This window comes from Arachis hypogaea, chromosome 7 (genome assembly GCF_003086295.3).
Source record: "Arachis hypogaea cultivar Tifrunner chromosome 7, arahy.Tifrunner.gnm2.J5K5, whole genome shotgun sequence".
NCBI classification, from domain to species: Eukaryota; Viridiplantae; Streptophyta; class Magnoliopsida; order Fabales; family Fabaceae; genus Arachis; species Arachis hypogaea.
Genome location: NC_092042.1, coordinates 23,040 through 39,656, shown reverse-complemented (window position 1 = coordinate 39,656; position 16,617 = coordinate 23,040).

Genomic DNA, 16,617 nt, shown 5'->3' with positions numbered 1-16,617 from the left:
TATAGAATTTTCGAGGGGTTTTTTAGGGTTTTTCTAGTATTTTCTAGGATTTTCGAGAGTTTTTTAGGGTTTTCTTTAGTTTTCGAGGGTTTTTCTAGGATTTTCTAGGGTTTTCTTGGGTTTTATAGGATTTTCAAGGGTTTTCAAAGATTTTCTTTGGGTTTTTTAGGGTTTTCTAGGGATTTCTAAGGATTTTCTAGGATTTTCTACGCTTTTCTAGGATTTTCTAGGGTTTTTCTAGGGTTTTCTAGGATTTTCTATGGATTTATAGGGTTTTCTATGGTTTTCTTAGGGTTTTCTAGGGTCTTCAAGAGTTTTTTAGGAATTTCTATTGTTTTCGAGGGTTTTTCTAGGATTTTCTAGGGTTTTCAAGAGTTTTTCCTTGGTTTTCTAGAATTTTCAAGGATTTTCTATGATTTTCTTGGATTTTTTAGAGTTTTCTAGGGATTTCTGAGGGTTTTTTAGGTTTTTCTAGGAGTTTTCTTGTATTTTCTATGGTTTTCTACGATTTTCTAGGATTTTCGAGGGTTTTTCTAGGGTTTTCTTTGGATTTATAGGATTTTCTATGGTTTTCTTAGGGTTTTCTAGGGTTTTCGAGAGTTTTTTAGGATTTTCTATGGTTTTCGACGTTTTTTCTAGGATTTTCTAGGGTTTTCTAAGGTTTTCTAGGATTCTCTAAGGTTTTCTAGGGTTTTTCTAGGGTTTTTGAGGGTTTTTTAGGATTTTCTAGTATTTTCTAGGGTTTTCAAGGGTTTTTTAGGATTTTCTATGGTTTTCGAGGGTTTTCTATGATTTTTTAGGATTTTCTAGGGTTTTCTTGGGATTTCTGAGGGTATTCTAGGGTTTTCTAGGTTTTTCTAGGAGATTTCTAGAGTTTTCTAGGGTTTTCTATGATTTTCTACGATTTTCTAGGGTTTTTCTAGGATTTTCTAGGGTTTTCTATGGATTTATAGGGTTTTCTATGGTTTTCTTAGGGTTTTCTATGGTTTTCGAGTGTTTTTCTAGGGTTTTCTGGGGTTTTCTGGGGTTTTTCTAAGATTTTCTAGGATTTTCTAGGGTTTTCTTTGGTTTTCTAGGATTTTTCTAGGATTTTCTAGGGTTTTCTAGCATTTTCTAGGGTTTTCGAGGGTTTTTCTAGGGTTTTCTAGAGTTTTACTAGGGTTTTCGAGGGTTTTTTAGGGTTTCTCTAGTATTTTCTAGGATTTTCGAGAGTTTTTTTGGGTTTTCTATGGTTTTCGAGGGTTTTTGTAGGATTTTCTAAGGTTTTCTAGGGTTTTTCTAGGGTTTTCTTGGATTTTCAAGGGTTTTCAAAGATTTTCTTGGGTTTTTTAGAGTTTTCTAGAGATTTCTGAGGGTTTTTTAGGAGTTTTCTAGGGTTTTCTAGGGTTTTCTATACTTTTCTAGAATTTTCTAGGGTTTTCTATGGATTTATAGGGTTTTATATGGTTTTCTTAGGGTTTTCTAGGATTTTCAAGAGTTTTTTAGGGTTTTCTATGGTTTTCGAGGGTTTTTCTAGGATTTTCTAGAGTTTTTCTAGGGTTTTCTCAGATTTTCAAGGATTTTCTATGATTTTCTTAGATTTTTTAGGATTTTCTAGGGATTTCTGAGGGTTTTTTAGGTTTTTCTAGGAGTTTTCTTGTGTTTTCTATAGTTTTCTACGATTTTCTAGGATTTTCGAGGGTTTTTCTAGGATTTTCTAGGGTTTCTTTGGATTTTGTATGGTTTTCTATGGTTTTCTTAGATTTTCTAGGGTTTTCGAGAGTTTTTTAGGGTTTTCTAAGATTTTCGAGGGTTTTTCTAGGGTTTTCTAGGATTTTCTAGGGTTTTTGAGGGTTTTTCATGGGTTTTCGAGGATTTTTTAGGGTTTTTCTAGGATTTTCGAGGGTTTTTAAGGGTTTTCTATGGTTTTCGAGGGTTTTTTTCTGATTTTTTAGGATTTTCTATGGTTTTCTTGGGTTTTCTAGGGATTACTAAGGGTATTCTAGGGTTTTCTAGGTTTTTCTAGGAGTTTTCTAGGATTTTCTATGGTTTTCTATGCTTTTCTAGGATTTTCTAGGGATTTTCTATGATTTTCTAGGGTTTTCTATGATTTTCTAGAATTTTCTAGGGTTTTCGAGGGTTTTCTAGGGTTTTCTAGGTTTTTCTAGAGTTTTCGAGGGTTTTTAGGGTTTTTCTAGTATTTTCTAGGATTTTCGAGAGTTTTTTAGTGTTTTCTATAGTTTTCGAGGGTTTTTCTAGAGTTTTCCAAGGTTTTCTAGGATTTTTCTAGGGTTTTCTTGGGTTTTCTAGGATTTTCAACAGTTTTCGAAGATTTTATTGGGTTTTTTAGGGTTTTCTAGGGATTTCTGAGGGTTTTCTAGGAGTTTTCTAGTGTTTTCTAGGGTTTTCTACGCTTTTCTAGGATTTTCTAGGGTTTTTCTAGTATTTTCTAGGGTTTTCTATGGATTTATAGGGTTTTCTATGGTTTTCTTAGGGTTTTCTAGGGTTTTCAAGAGTTTTTAGGGTTTTCTATGGTTTTCAAGGGTTTTTTTAAGATTTTCTACGGTTTTCTAGAGTTTTTCTTGGTTTTTCTAGGATTTTCAAGAATTTTCTTGGATTTTTTAGGGTTTTCTAGTGATTTCTGGGGTTTTTTTAGGTTTTTCTAGGAGTTTTCTTGTGTTTTTTATGGTTTTCTACGATTTTCTAAGATTTTCGAGAGATTTTCTAGGGTTTTCTGGGTTTTCTTTGGATTTATAGGGGTTTCTATGGTTTTCTTAGGGTTTTTTAGGTTTTTCTAGGGTTTTCAAGAATTTTCTAGGGGTTTTAGGGTTTTCTAGGGTTTTGTAAAATTTTCTATGATTTTCTAGGGTTTTTCTAGGGTTTTTGTGGGTTTTTTAGGGTTTTTCTAGTATTTTCTAGGGTTTTCAAGGGTTTTTTAGGGTTTTCTATGGTTTTCGATGGTTTTCTAGGATTTTCTAGGGTTTTCTTGAGTTTTCTAGGAATTTCTGAGGGTATTCTAGGGTTTTCTAGCTTTTTCTAGGAGTTTTCTGGAGTTTTCTAGGATTTTCTAGGATTTTCTATGGATTTATAGGATTTTCTATGGTTTTTTTAGGGTTTTTTATGGTTTTCAAGGGTTTTTCTAGGATTTTCTAGGGTTTTCTTGGGTTTTTCTGGGATTTTCTAAGGTTTTCTAGGATTTTCTTTGGCTTTCTAGGGTTTTCTAGAGATTTCTAAGGGTTTTCTAGGGATTTCTTGGATTTTTCTAGGGTTTTCAAGGATTTTCAAGGGTTTTCTAGGATTTTCTTGGGTTTTCTAGTATTTTCTAGGGATTTCTGAGGGTTTTCTAGGTTTTTCTAGGAGTTTTCTAGGGTTTTCTAGGGTTTTGTAGGGTTTTTTATGGTTTTCTACGATTTTCTAGGATTTTCTAGGGTTTTTCTAGGTTTTTCTAGGGTTTTCTAGCATTTTCTAGGATTTTCGAGGGTTTTTCTAGGGTTTTCTAGGGTTTTTTAAAGTTTTCTAGGGTTTTTCAAGGGTTTTCGAGGGTTTTTTAGGGTTTTTCTAGAATTTTTTAAAGTTTTCTAGGATTTTCTAGGATTTTCGAGGGTTTTTCTAGGGATTTCTAGGGTTTTCTAGGTTTTTCTAAGAGTTTTCTAGAGTTTTCTAGGATTTTCTATGGTTTTCTATGATTTTCTAGGGTTTTTCTAGGATTTTCTAGGGTTTTCTATGGATTTATAGAGTTTTCTATGGTTTTCTATGGTTTTCGAAGGTTTTTCTAGGATTTTCTAGGGTTTTCTAGGGTTTTCTGGGGTTTTTCTGGGATTTTCTAGGATTTTCTAGGGTTTTCTTTGGTTTTCTAGGATTTACTAGAGATTTCTAAGGGTTTTATAGGGATTTCTATGATTTTTCTAGGGTTTTCAAGGATTTTCAAGGGTTTTCTTGGATTTTCTTGGATTTGCTAGCGTTTTCTATGGATTTTTGAGGGTTTTCTAGGTTTTTCTAGGAGTTTTCTAGGATTTTCTAGGGTTTTGTAGGGTTTTTTTATGGTTTTCTACGATTTTCTAGGATTTTCTAGGATTTTTCTAGGTTTTTCAAGGGTTTTCTAGGATTTTCTAGGGTTTTCGAGGGTTTTTCTAGGGTTTTCTAGGGTTTTTCTAGGGTTTTCAAGAATTTTTTTAGGGTTTTTCTAGTATTTTCTAGGATTTTCGAGGGTTTTTAAGGGTTTTCTATGGTTTTCGAGGGTTTTTCTTGGGTTTTTTAGGATTTTCTAGGGTTTTCTTGGGTTTTCTAAGGATTACTGAGGGTATTCTAGGGTTTTCTAGATTTTTCTAGAAGTTTTCTAGGATTTTCTATGGTTTTCTACGCTTTTCTAGGATTTTCTAGGGTTTTTCTAGGATTTTCTAGGGTTTTCTAGGATTTTCTTAAATTTTCTAGGGTTTTCGAGGGTTTTCTAGAGTTTTCTAGGGTTTTCTAGGTTTTTCTAGAGTTTTCAAGGGTTTTTAGGGTTTTTCTAGGATTTTCTAAGGTTTTCTAGGATTTTTCTTGGGTTTTCTTGGGTTTTCTAGGATTTTCAACGGTTTTCGAAGATTTTATTGGGTTTTTTAGGGTTTTCTAGGGATTTCTGAGGGTTTTCTAGGAGTTTTCTAGTGTTTTCTAGGGTTTTCTACGCTTTTCTAGGATTTTCTAGGGTTTTTCTAGTATTTTCTAGGGTTTTCTATGGATTTATAGGGTTTTCTATGGTTTTCTTAGGGTTTTCTAGGGTTTTCAAGAGTTTTTAGGGGTTTCTATGATTTTCGAGGGTTTTTTTTTAGGATTTTCTACGGTTTTTTAGAGTTTTTCTTGGGTTTTCTAGGATTTTTATGAATTTTCTTGGATTTTTTAGGGTTTTCTAGTGATTTCTGGGGTTTTTTTAGGTTTTCCTAGGAGTTTTCTTATGTTTTTTATGGTTTTCTACGATTTTCTAAGATTTTCGAAGGATTTTCTAGGGTTTTCTGGGTTTTCTTTGGATTTATAGGATTTTCTATGGTTTTCTTAGGGTTTTTTAGGTTTTTCTAGGGTTTTCAAGAATTTTCTAGGGGTTTTAGGATTTTCTAGGATTTTGTAGGATTTTCTATGATTTTCTAGGGTTTTTCTAGGGATTTTGAGGGTTTTTTAGGGTTTTCTAGTATTTTCTAGGGTTTTCAAGGATTTTTTAGGGTTTTCTATGGTTTTCGAGGGTTTTCTAGGATTTTCTAGGGTTTTCTTGAGTTTTCTTAGGTTTTCTAGGGTTTTTATAGTGTTTTCTATGGTTTTCTTAAGGTTTTCTATGGTTTTCGAAGGTTTTTCTAGGATTTCCTAGGGTTTTCTAGGGTTTTCTGGGGTTTTTCTGCAATTTTCTAGGGTTTTCTAGGGTTTTTTTTTTCCTAGGATTTTCTAGAGATTTCTAAGGATTTTATAGGGATTTCTAGGATTTTTCTAGGGTTTTCAAGGATTTTCAAGGGTTTTCTTGGATTTTCTTGAGTTTTCTAGCGTTTTCTATGGATTTTTGAGGGTTTTCTAGGTTTTTCTAGGAGTTTTCTAGGATTTTCTAGGGTTTTGTAGGGTTTTTTATGGTTTTCTACGATTTTCTAGGTTTTTCTAAATTTTTCAAGGGTTTTCTAGAATTTTCTAGGGTTTTCGAGGGATTTTCTAGGGTTTTCTAGGGTTTTTTAAAGTTTTCTAGGGTTTTTCTAGAGTTTTCGAGGATTTTTTAGGGTTTTTCTAGTATTTTGTAGGATTTTCGAGGGTTTTCTATGGTTTTCGAGGGTTTTTCTCAGATTTTTTAGGATTTTTTAGGGTTTTATAGGGATTACTGAGGGTATTCTAGGGTTTTCTAGGTTTTTCTAGGAGTTTTCTAGGATTTTCAATGGTTTTTTACGCTTTTCTAGGAATTTCTAGGGTTTTTCTAGGATTTTTTAGGGTTTTCTAGGATTTTCTAGAATTTTCTAGGGTTTTCGAGGCTTTTCTAAAGTTTTCTAGGGTTTTCTAGGTTTTTCTAGAGTTTTCGAGGGTTTTTAGGGTTTTTCTAGTATTTTTTAGGATTTTCGAGTGTTTTTTAGTGTTTTCTATAGTTTTCGAGGGTTTTTCTAGGATATTCTAAGGTTTTCTAGGATTTTTCTTGGGTTTTCTTGGGTTTTCTAGGATTTTCAATGGTTTTCGAAGATTCTATTGGGTTTTTTAGGGTTTTCTAGGGATTTCTGAGGGTTTTCTAGGAGTTTTCTAGTATTTTCTAGGGTTTTCTATGCTTTTCTAGGATTTTCTAGGGTTTTTCTAGTATTTTCTAGGGTTTTCTATGGATTTATAGGGTTTTCTATGGTTTTCATAGGGTTTTCTAGGGTTTTCAAGAGTTTTTAGGGTTTTCTATGGTTTTCGAGGGTTTTTTTAGGATTTTCTACGGTTTTCTAGAGTTTTTCTTGGGTTTTCTAGGATTTTCAAGAATTTTCTTGAATTTTTTAGGGTTTTCTAGTGATTTCTGGGGGTTTCTTAGGTTTTTCTAGGAGTTTTCTTGTGTTTTTTATGGTTTTCTACGATTTTCTAAGATTTTCGAGGGATTTTCTAGGGTTTTCTGGGTTTTCTTTGGATTTATAGGGTTTTCTATGGTTTTCTTAGGGTTTTTAGGTTTTTCTAGGGTTTTTAGGTTTTTCTAGGGTTTTGTAGGATTTTCTATGATTTTCTAGGGTTATTCTTGGGTTTTCGAGGGTTTTTAGGGTTTTTCTAGTATTTTCTAGGATTTTCAAGGGTTTTTTAGGGTTTTCTATGGTTTTCAAGGGTTTTCTAGGATTTTCTAGGGTTTTCTTGAGTTTTCTTGGGTTTTCTAGGGATTTCTGAGGGTATTCTAGGGTTTTCTAGGTTTTTCTAGGAGTTTTCTAGAGTTTTCTAGGATTTTCTAGGATTCTCTATGGTTTTCTAGGGTTTTTTTAGGGTTTTCTATGGTTTTCGAGGGTTTTTTTAGGATTTTCTAGGGTTTTCTGGGGTTTTTCTAAGATTTTCTAGGGTTTTCTAGGGTTTTCTTTGGCTTTCTAGGGTTTTCTAGGGATTTCTAAGGGTTTTCTAGGGATTTCTAGGATTTTTCTAGGGTTTTCAAGGATTTTCAAGGGTTTTCTAGAATTCTCTTAGGTTTTCTAGCGTTTTCTAGGGATTTCTGAGGTTTTTCTAGCTTTTTCTAGGAGTTTTCTAGGGTTTTTCTAGGTTTTTCTAGGGTTTTCTAGGGTTTTTCTAGGGATTTCTAGGGTTTTTCTAGGGTTTTCTAGGGTTTTTCTAGGGTTTTCTTGGATTTTCTTGAGTTTTCTAGCGTTTTCTATGGATTTTTGAGGGTTTTCTAGGTTTTTCTAGGAGTTTTCTAGGATTTTCTAGGGTTTTGTAAGGTTTTTTATGATTTTCTACGATTTTCTAGGATTTTCTAGGATTTTTCTAGGTTTTTCAAGAGTTTTCTAGGATTTTCTAGGGTTTTCGAGGGTTTTTCTAGGGTTTTCTAGGATTTTTTAAAGTTTTCTAGGGTTTTCTAGGTTTTTCTAGAGTTTTCGAGGGTTTTTAGGGTTTTTCTAGTATTTTCTAGGATTTTCGCGAGTTTTTTAGTGTTTTCTATAGTTTTCGAGGGTTTTTCTAGGATTTTCTAAGGTTTTCTAGGATTTTTCTTGGGTTTTTTTGGGTTTTCTAGGATTTTCAACGGTTTTCAAAGATTTTATTGGGTTTTTTAGGGTTTTCTAGGGATTTCTGAGGGTTTTCTAGGAGTTTTCTAGTATTTTCTAGGGTTTTCTATACTTTTCTAGGATTTTTTAGAGTTTTTCTAGTATTTTCTAGGGTTTTCTATGGATTTATAGGGTTTTCTATGGTTTTCTTAGGGTTTTCTAGGGTTTTCAAGAATTTTTAGGGTTTTCTATGGTTTTCGAGGGTTTTTTTAGGATTTTCTACGGTTTTCTAGAGTTTTTCTTGGGTTTTCTAGGATTTTCAAGAATTTTCTTGAATTTTTTAGGTTTTCTAGTGATTTCTGGGGGTTTTTTAGGTTTTTCTAGGAGTTTTCTTGTGTTTTTTATGGTTTTCTACGATTTTCTAAGATTTTCGAGGGATTTTCTAGGGTTTTCTGGGTTTTCTTTGGATTTATAGGGTTTTCTATGGTTTTCTTAGGGTTTTTTATTTTTTTTCTAGGGTTTTCAAGAATTTTCTAGGGGTTTTAGGGTTTTCTAGGGTTTTGTAGGATTTTCTATGATTTTCTAGGGTTTTTCTAGGATTTTTTAGGGTTTTTCTAGTATTTTCTAGGATTTTCAAGGGTTTTTTAGGGTTTTCTATGGTTTTCAAGGGTTTTCTAGGATTTTCTAGGGTTTTCTTGAGTTTTCTTGGGTTTTCTAGGGATTTCTGAGGGTATTCTAGGGTTTTCTAGGTTTTTCTACGAGTTTTCTAGAGTTTTCTAGGATTTTCTATGGATTTATAGGGTTTTCTATGGTTTTCTTAGGATTTTCTAGGGTTTTTCTAGGGTTTTCTAGGATTTTCTTTGGCTTTCTAGGGATTTCTAAGGGTTTTCTAGGGATTTCTAGGATTTTTCTAGAGTTTTCAAGGATTTTCTATGGATTTATAGGATTTTCTATGGTTTTCTTAGGATTTTCTAGGGTTTTTCTAGGGCTTTCTAGGGTTTTCTAGGGTTTTTCTGGGATTTTCTAGGGTTTTTTAGGGTTTTCTTTGGCTTTCTAGGATTTTCTAGGGATTTCTAAGGGTTTTCTAGGATTTTCTTGGGTTTTCTAGCGTTTTCCAGGGATTTCTGAGGGTTTTCTAGGTTTTTCTAGGAGTTTTCTAGGGTTTTCTAGGGTTTTGTAGGGTTTTTTATGGTTTTCTACGATTTTCTAGGATTTTCTAGGGATTTTCTAGGTTTTTCTAGGGTTTTCTAGGATTTTTTAAAGTTTTCTAGGGTTTTTCAAGGGTTTTCGAGGGTTTTTTAGGGTTTTTCTAGGGTTTTCTATGCTTTTCTAGGATTTTCTAGGGTTTTTCTAGTATTTTCTAGGGTTTTCTATGGATTTATAGGGTTTTCTATGGTTTTCTTAGGGTTTTCTAGGGTTTTCAAGAGTTTTTAGGGTTTTCTATGGTTTTCGAGGGTTTTTTTAGGATTTTCTACGGTTTTCTAGAGTTTTTCTTGGGTTTTCTAGGATTTTCAAGAATTTTCTTGAATTTTTTAGGGTTTTCTAGTGATTTATGGGGGTTTTTTAGGTTTTTCTAGAAATTTTCTTGTGTTTTTTATGGTTTTCTACGATTTTCTAAGATTTTCGAGGGATTTTCTAGGGTTTTCTGGGTTTTCTTTGGATTTATAGTGTTTTCTATGGTTTTCTTAGGGTTTTTAGGTTTTTCTAGTGTTTTCAAGAATTTTCTGGGGGTTTTAGGGTTTTCTAGGGTTTTGTAGGATTTTCTATGATTTTCTAGGGTTTTTCTAGGGTTTTCGAGGGTTTTTAGGGTTTTTCTAGTATTTTCTAGAGTTTTCAAGGGTTTTTTAGGATTTTCTATGGTTTTCAAGGGTTTTCTAGGATTTTCTAGGGTTTTCTTGAGTTTTCTTGGGTTTTCTAGGGATTTCTGAGGGTATTCTAGGTTTTTCTAGGAGTTTTCTAGAGTTTTCTAGGATTTTCTAGGATTCTCTATGGATTTATAGGGTTTTCTATGGTTTTCTTAGGGTTTTCTATGGTTTTCGAGGGTTTTTTTAGGATTTTCTAGGATTTTCTAGGGTTTTCTGGGGTTTTTCTGGGATTTTCTAGGGTTTTCTAGGGTTTTCTAGGGATTTCTAAGAGTTTTCTAGGGATTTCTAGGATTTTTCTAGGGTTTTCAAGGATTTTCAAGGGTTTTCTAGAATGTTCTTAGGTTTTCTAGCGTTTTCTAGGGATTTCTGAGGTTTTTCTAGGTTTTCCTAGGAGTTTTCTAGGATTTTCTAGGGTTTTCTAGGGATTTCTAAGGGTTTTCTAGGGATTTCTAGGATTTTCTAGGGTTTTTCTAGGTTTTTCTAGGGTTTTCTAGCATTTTCTAGGACTTTCGAGGGTTTTTCTAGGGTTTTCTAGGGTTTTTAAAAGTTTTCTAGGGTTTTTCAAGAGTTTTCGAGGGTTTTTTAGGGTTTTTCTAGAATTTTCTAGGGTTTTCTAGGATTTTCTAGGGTTTTCGAGGGGTTTTCTAAGGATTTCCAGGGTTTTCTAGGTTTTTCTAGGGTTTTTCTAGGGTTTTCGATGGTTTTTTAAGGTTTTTCTAGTATTTTCTAGGATTTTCAAAAGTTTTTTAGGGTTTTCTATGGTTTTCGAGGGTTTTTCTAGTTTTCTAGGATTTTCTACGCTTTTCTAGGATTTTCTAGGATTTTTCTAAGGTTTCTAGGATTTTCTATGGATTTATAGGGTTTTCTATGATTTTCTAGGATTTTCAAGAGTTTTTTAGGGTTTTCTATGGTTTTCGAGGGTTTTTCTAGGATTTTCTAGGGTTTCTAGAATTTTTCTTGGGTTTTCTAGGATTATTAAGAATTTTCTTTGATTTTCTTGGATTTTTTAGGGTTTTCTAGTGATTTCTGAGGGTTTTTAGGTTTTTCTAGGAGTTTTTTTGTGTGTTTCTACGATTTTTTAGGATTTTCGAGGGTTTTTTAGGGTTTTCTATGGATTTATAGGGTTTTCTATAGTTTTCTAGGGTTTTTCTAGGGTTTTCTAGGGTTTTCTTTGGCTTTCTAGGGTTTTCTAGGGATTTCTAGAATTTTTCTAGGGTTTTCAAGGATTTTTCTTGTGTGTTTCTACGATTTTTTAGGATTTTCGAGGGTTTTTCTAGGGTTTTCTATGGATTTATAGGGTTTTCTATAGTTTTCTAGGGTTTTTCTAGGGTTTTTCTAGGGTTTTCTAGGGATTTCTAGGATTTTTCTAGGGTTTTCTAGGGTTTTCTAGGGTTTTTCTAGGGTTTTCTAGGGTTTTTCTGGGATTTTTTAGGGTTTTCTAGGGTTTTCTTTGGCTTTTTAGGGTTTTCTAGGGATTTCTAAGGGTTTTCTAGGGATTTATAGGATTTTTCTAGGGTTTTAAAGGATTTTTAAGGGTTTTCTAGGATTTACTTGGGTTTTCTAGCGTTTTCTAGGGATTTCTGAGGGTTTTCTAGGTTTTTCTAGGAGTTTTCTAGGGTTTTCTAGGGTTTTGTAGGGTTTTTTATGGTTTTCTACGTTTTTCTAGGATTTTTTAGGGATTTTCTAGGTTTTTCTAGGGTTTTCTAGCATTTTCTAGGATTTTCGAGGGTTTTTCTAGGGTTTTCTAGGGTTTTTTAAAGTTTTCTAGGGTTTTTCAAGGGTTTTCGAGGGTTTTTTAGGGTTTTTCTAGGATTTTCTAGGGTTTTCTAGGATTTTCTAGGGTTTTCGAGGGTTTTTCTAGGGATTTCTAGGTTTTTCTAAGAGTTTTCTAGAGTTTTCTAGGGTTTTCTATGGTTTTCTACGATTTTCTAGGGTTTTTCTAGGGTTTTCTATGGATTTATAGAGTTTTCTATGGTTTTCTTAAGGTTTTCTATGGTTTTCGAAGGTTTTTCTAGGATTTTCTAGGGTTTTCTAGGGTTTTCTAGGGTTTTTCTGAGATTTTCTAGGATTTTCTAGGGTTTTCTTTGGTTTCCTAGGATTTTCTAGAGATTTCTAAGGATTTTATAAGGATTTCTAGGATTTTTCTAGGGTTTTCAAGGATTTTCAAGGGTTTTCTTGGATTTTCTTGAGTTTTCTAGCGTTTTCTATGGATTCTTGAGGGTTTTCTAGGTTTTTCTAGGAGTTTTCTAGGATTTTCTAGGGTTTTGTAGGGTTTTTTATGGTTTTCTACGATTTTCTAGGATTTTCTAGGATTTTTCTAGGTTTTTCAAGGGTTTTCTAGGATTTTCTAGGGTTTTCTAGGGTTTTTTAAAGTTTTCTATGGTTTTTCTAGAGTGTTCGAGGATTTTTTTAGGATTTTTCTAGTATTTTCTATGGTTTTCGAGGGTTTTTCTCAGATTTTTTAGGATTTTCTAGGGTTTTATAGGGATTACTGAGGGTATTCTAGGGTTTTCTAGGTTTTTCTAGGAGTTTTCTAGGATTTTCTATGGTTTTCTACGCTTTTCTAGGAATTTCTTGGGTTTTTCTAGGATTTTCTAGGGTTTTCTAGGATTTTCTAGAATTTTCTAGGGTTTTCGAGGTTTTTCTAAAGTTTTCTAGGTTTTTCTAGAGTTTTCGAGGGTTTTTAGGGTTTTTCTAGTATTTTCTAGGATTTTCGAGAGTTTTTGTGTTTTCTATAGTTTTCGAGGGTTTTTCTAGGATTTTCTAAGGTTTTCTAGGATTTTTCTTGGGTTTTCTAGGATTTTCAATGGTTTTCGAAGATTTTATTGGGTTTTTTAGGGTTTTCTAGGGATTTCTGAGGGTTTTCTAGGAGTTTTCTAGTATTTTCTAGGGTTTTCTATGCTTTTCTAGGATTTTCTAGGGTTTTTCTAGTATTTTCTAGGGTTTTCTATGGATTTATAGGGTTTTCTATGGTTTTCTTAGGGTTTTCTAGGGTTTTCAAGAGTTTTTGGGGTTTTCTATGATTTTCGAGGGTTTTTTTAGGATTTTCTACGGTTTTCTAGAGTTTTTCTTAGTTTTTCTAGGATTTTCAAGAATTTTCTTGAATTTTTTAGGGTTTTCTAGTGATTTCTGGGGGTTTTTTAGGTTTTTCTAGAAGTTTTCTTGTGTTTTTTATGGTTTTCTACGATTTTCTAAGATTTTCGAGGGATTTTCTAGGGTTTTCTGGGTTTTCTTTGGATTTATAGGGTTTTCTATGGTTTTCTTAGGGTTTTTTAGGTTTTTCTAGGGTTTTCAAGAATTTTCTAGGGGTTTTAGGGTTTTCTAGGGTTTTGTAGGATTTTCTATGATTTTCTAGGGTTTTTCTAGGGTTTTTGAGGGTTTTTAGGGTTTTTCTAGTATTTTCTAGGGTTTTCAAGGGTTTTTTAGGGTTTTCTATGATTTTCGAGGGTTTTCTAGGATTTTCTAGGGTTTTCTTGAGTTTTCTTGGGTTTTCTAAGGATTTCTGAGGGTATTCTAGGGTTTTCTAGGTTTTTCTAGGAGTTTTCTAGAGTTTTCTAGGATTTTCTATGGATTTATAGGGTTTTCTATGGTTTTCTTAGGGTTTTCTATGGTTTTTCTAGGGTTTTTCTAGGGTTTTCTAGGGTTTTCTTTGGCTTTCTAGGGTTTTCTAGGGTTTTCTAAGGGTTTTCTAGGGATTTCTAGAATTTTTCTAGGGTTTTCAAGGATTTTCTATGGATTTATAGGGTTTTCTATGGTTTTCTTAGGGTTTTCTAGGGTTTTTCTAGAGTTTTTCTAGGGTTTTCTGGGGTTTTTCTGGGATTTTCTAGGGTTTTCTAGGGTTTTCTTTGGCTTTCTAGGGTTTTCTAGGGATTTCTAAGGGTTTTCTAGGGATTTCTAGGATTTTTCTAGGGTTTTCAAGGATTTTCAAGGGTTTTCTAGGATTTTCTTGGGTTTTCTAGCGTTTTCTAGGGATTTCTGAGGGTTTTCTAGGTTTTTCTGAGTTTTCTAGGGTTTTGTAGGGTTTTGTAGGGTTTTTTATGGTTTTCTACGATTTTCTAGGATTTTCTAGGGATTTTCTAGGTTTTTCTAGGGTTTTCTAGGGTTTTTTAAAGTTTTCTAGGGTTTTTCAAGGGTTTTTGAGGGTTTTTTTAGGGTTTTTCTAGGATTTTCTAGGGTTTTCTAGGATTTTCTAGGGTTTTCGAGGGTTTTTCTAGGGATTTCTAGGGTTTTCTAGGTTTTTCTAAGAGTTTTCTAGAGTTTTCTAGGGTTTTCTATGGTTTTCTACGATTTTCTAGGGTTTTTCTAGGGTTTTCTATGGATTTAAAGAGTTTTCTATAGTTTTCTTAAGGTTTTCTATGGTTTTCGAAGGTTTTTCTAGGATTTCCTAGGGTTTTCTAGGGTTTTCTGGGATTTTTCTAGAATTTTCTAGGGTTTTCTAGGGGTTTTTTTGGTTTCCTAGGATTTTCTAGAGATTTCTAAGGATTTTATAGGGATTTCTAGGATTTTTCTAGGGTTTTCAAGGATTTTCAAGGGTTTTCTTGGATTTTCTTGAGTTTTCTAGCGTTTTCTATGGATTTTTGAGGGTTTTCTAGGTTTTTCTAGGAGTTTTCTAGGATTTTCTAGGGTTTTGTAAGGTTTTTTATGGTTTTCTACGATTTTCTAGGATTTTCTAGGGTTTTCGAGGGTTTTTCTAGGGTTTTCTAGGATTTTTTAAAGTTTTCTAGGGGTTTTCTAGGGTTTTCGAGGATTTTTTAGGGTTTTTCTAGTATTTTCTAGGATTTTCGAGGGTTTTCTATGGTTTTCGAGGGTTTTTCTCAGATTTTTTAGGATTTTCTAGGGTTTTCTAGGGATTACTGAGGGTATTCTAGGGTTTTCTAGGTTTTTCTAGGAGTTTTCTAGGATTTTCTATGGTTTTCTATGCTTTTCTAGGAATTTCTAGGGTTTTTCTAGGATTTTCTAGGGTTTTCTAGGATTTTCTAGAATTTTCTAGGGTTTTCGAGGGTTTTCTAAAGTTTTCTAGGGTTTTCTAGGTTTTTCTAGAGTTTTCGAGGGTTTTTAGGGTTTTTCTAGTATTTTCTAGGATTTTCGAGAGTTTTTTAGTGTTTTCTATAGTTTTCGAGGGTTTTTCTAGGATTTTCTAAGGTTTTCTAGGATTTTTCTTGGGTTTTTTTGGGTTTTCTAGGATTTTCAACGGTTTTCGAAGATTTTATTAGGTTTTTTAGGGTTTTCTAGGGATTTCTGAGGGTTTGCTAGGAGTTTTCCAGTATTTTCTAGGGTTTTCTATGCTTTTCTAGGATTTTTTTAGAGTTTTTCTAGTATTTTCTAGGGTTTTCTAAAGTTTTCGAGGATTTTTTAGGGTTTTTCTAGTATTTTCTAGGGTTATCTACGGATTTCTAAGGGTTTTCTAGGGATTTCTAGGATTTTTCTAGGGTTTTCAAGGATTTTCAAGGGTTTTCTAGGATTTTCTTGGGTTTTCTAGCGTTTTCCAGGGATTTCTGGGGGTTTTCTAGGTTTTTCTAGGAGTTTTCTAGGGTTTTCTAGGGTTTTGTAGGGGTTTTTATGGTTTTCTACGATTTTCTAGGATTTTCTAGGGATTTTCTAGGTTTTTCTAGGGTTTTCTAGCATTTTCTAGGATTTTCGAGGGTTTTTCTAGGATTTTCTAGGGTTTTTTAAAGTTTTCTAGGGTTTTTCAAGGGTTTTCGAAGGTTTTTTAGGGTTTTTCTAGGATTTTCTAGGATTTTCTATGCTTTTCTAGGATTTTCTAGGGTTTTTCTAGTATTTTCTATGGTTTTCTATGGATTTATAGGGTTTTCTATGATTTTCTTAGGGTTTTTTAGGGTTTTCAAGAGTTTTTAGGGTTTTCTATGGTTTTCGAGGGTTTTTTTAGGATTTTCTACGGTTTTCTAGAGTTTTTCTTGGGTTTTCTATGATTTTCAAGAATTTTCTTGAATTTTTTAGGGTTTTCTAGTGATTTCTGGGGGTTTTTTAGGTTTTTCTAGGAGTTTTCTTGTGTTTTTTATGGTTTTCTACGATTTTCTAAGATTTTCGAGGGATTTTCTAGGGTTTTCTGGGTTTTCTTTGGATTTATAGGGTTTTCTATGGTTTTCTTAGGGTTTTTAGGTTTTTCTAGGGTTTTCAAGAATTTTCTAGGGTTTTGTAGGATTTTCTATGATTTTCTAGGGTTATTCTAGGGTTTTCGAGGGTTTTTAGGGTTTTTCTAGTATTTTCTAGGGTTTTCAAGGGTTTTTTAGGGTTTTCTATGGTTTTCAAGGGTTTTCTAGGATTATCTAGGGTTTTCTTGAGTTTTCTTGGATTTTCTAGGAATTTCTGAGGGTATTCTAGGGTTTTCTAGGTTTTTCTATGAGTTTTCTAGAGTTTTCTAGGATTTTCTAGGATTCTCTATGGATTTATAGGGTTTTCTATGGTTTTCTTAGGGTTTTCTATAGTTTTCGAGGGTTTTTTTAGGATTTTCTAGGATTTTCTAGGGTTTTCTGGGGTTTTTCTGGGATTTTCTAGGGTTTTCTAGGGTTTTCTTTGGCTTTCTAGGGTTTTCTAGGGATTTCTAAGGGTTTTCTAGGGATTTCTAGGATTTTTCTAGGGTTTTCAAGGATTTTCAAGGGTTTTCTAGAATTTTCTTAGGTTTTCTAGCATTTTCTAGGAATTTCTGAGGTTTTTCTAGCTTTTTCTAGGAGTTTTCTAGAGTTTTTCTAGGTTTTTCTAGGGTTTTCTAGCATTTTCTAGGACTTTTGAGGGTTTTTCTAGGGTTTTCTAGGGTTTTTAAAAGTTTTCTAGGGTTTTTCAAGAGTTTTCGAGGGTTTTTTTGGGTTTTTCTAGAATTTTCTAGGGTTTTCTAGGATTTTCTAGGGTTTTCGAGGGTTTTTCTAGGGAGGTTTTCTATGGTTTTCTAGGATTTTCAAGGATTTTTCTAAGGTTTCTAGGATTTTCTATGGATTTATAGGGTTTTCTATGGTTTTCTAGGATTTTCAAGAGTTTTTTAGGGTTTTCTATGGTTTTTGAGGGTTTTTCTAGGATTTTCTAGGGTTTCTAGAATTTTTCTTGGGTTTTTCTAGGATTATTAAGAATTTTCTTTGATTTTCTTGGATTTTTTAGGGTTTTCTAGGGATTTCTGA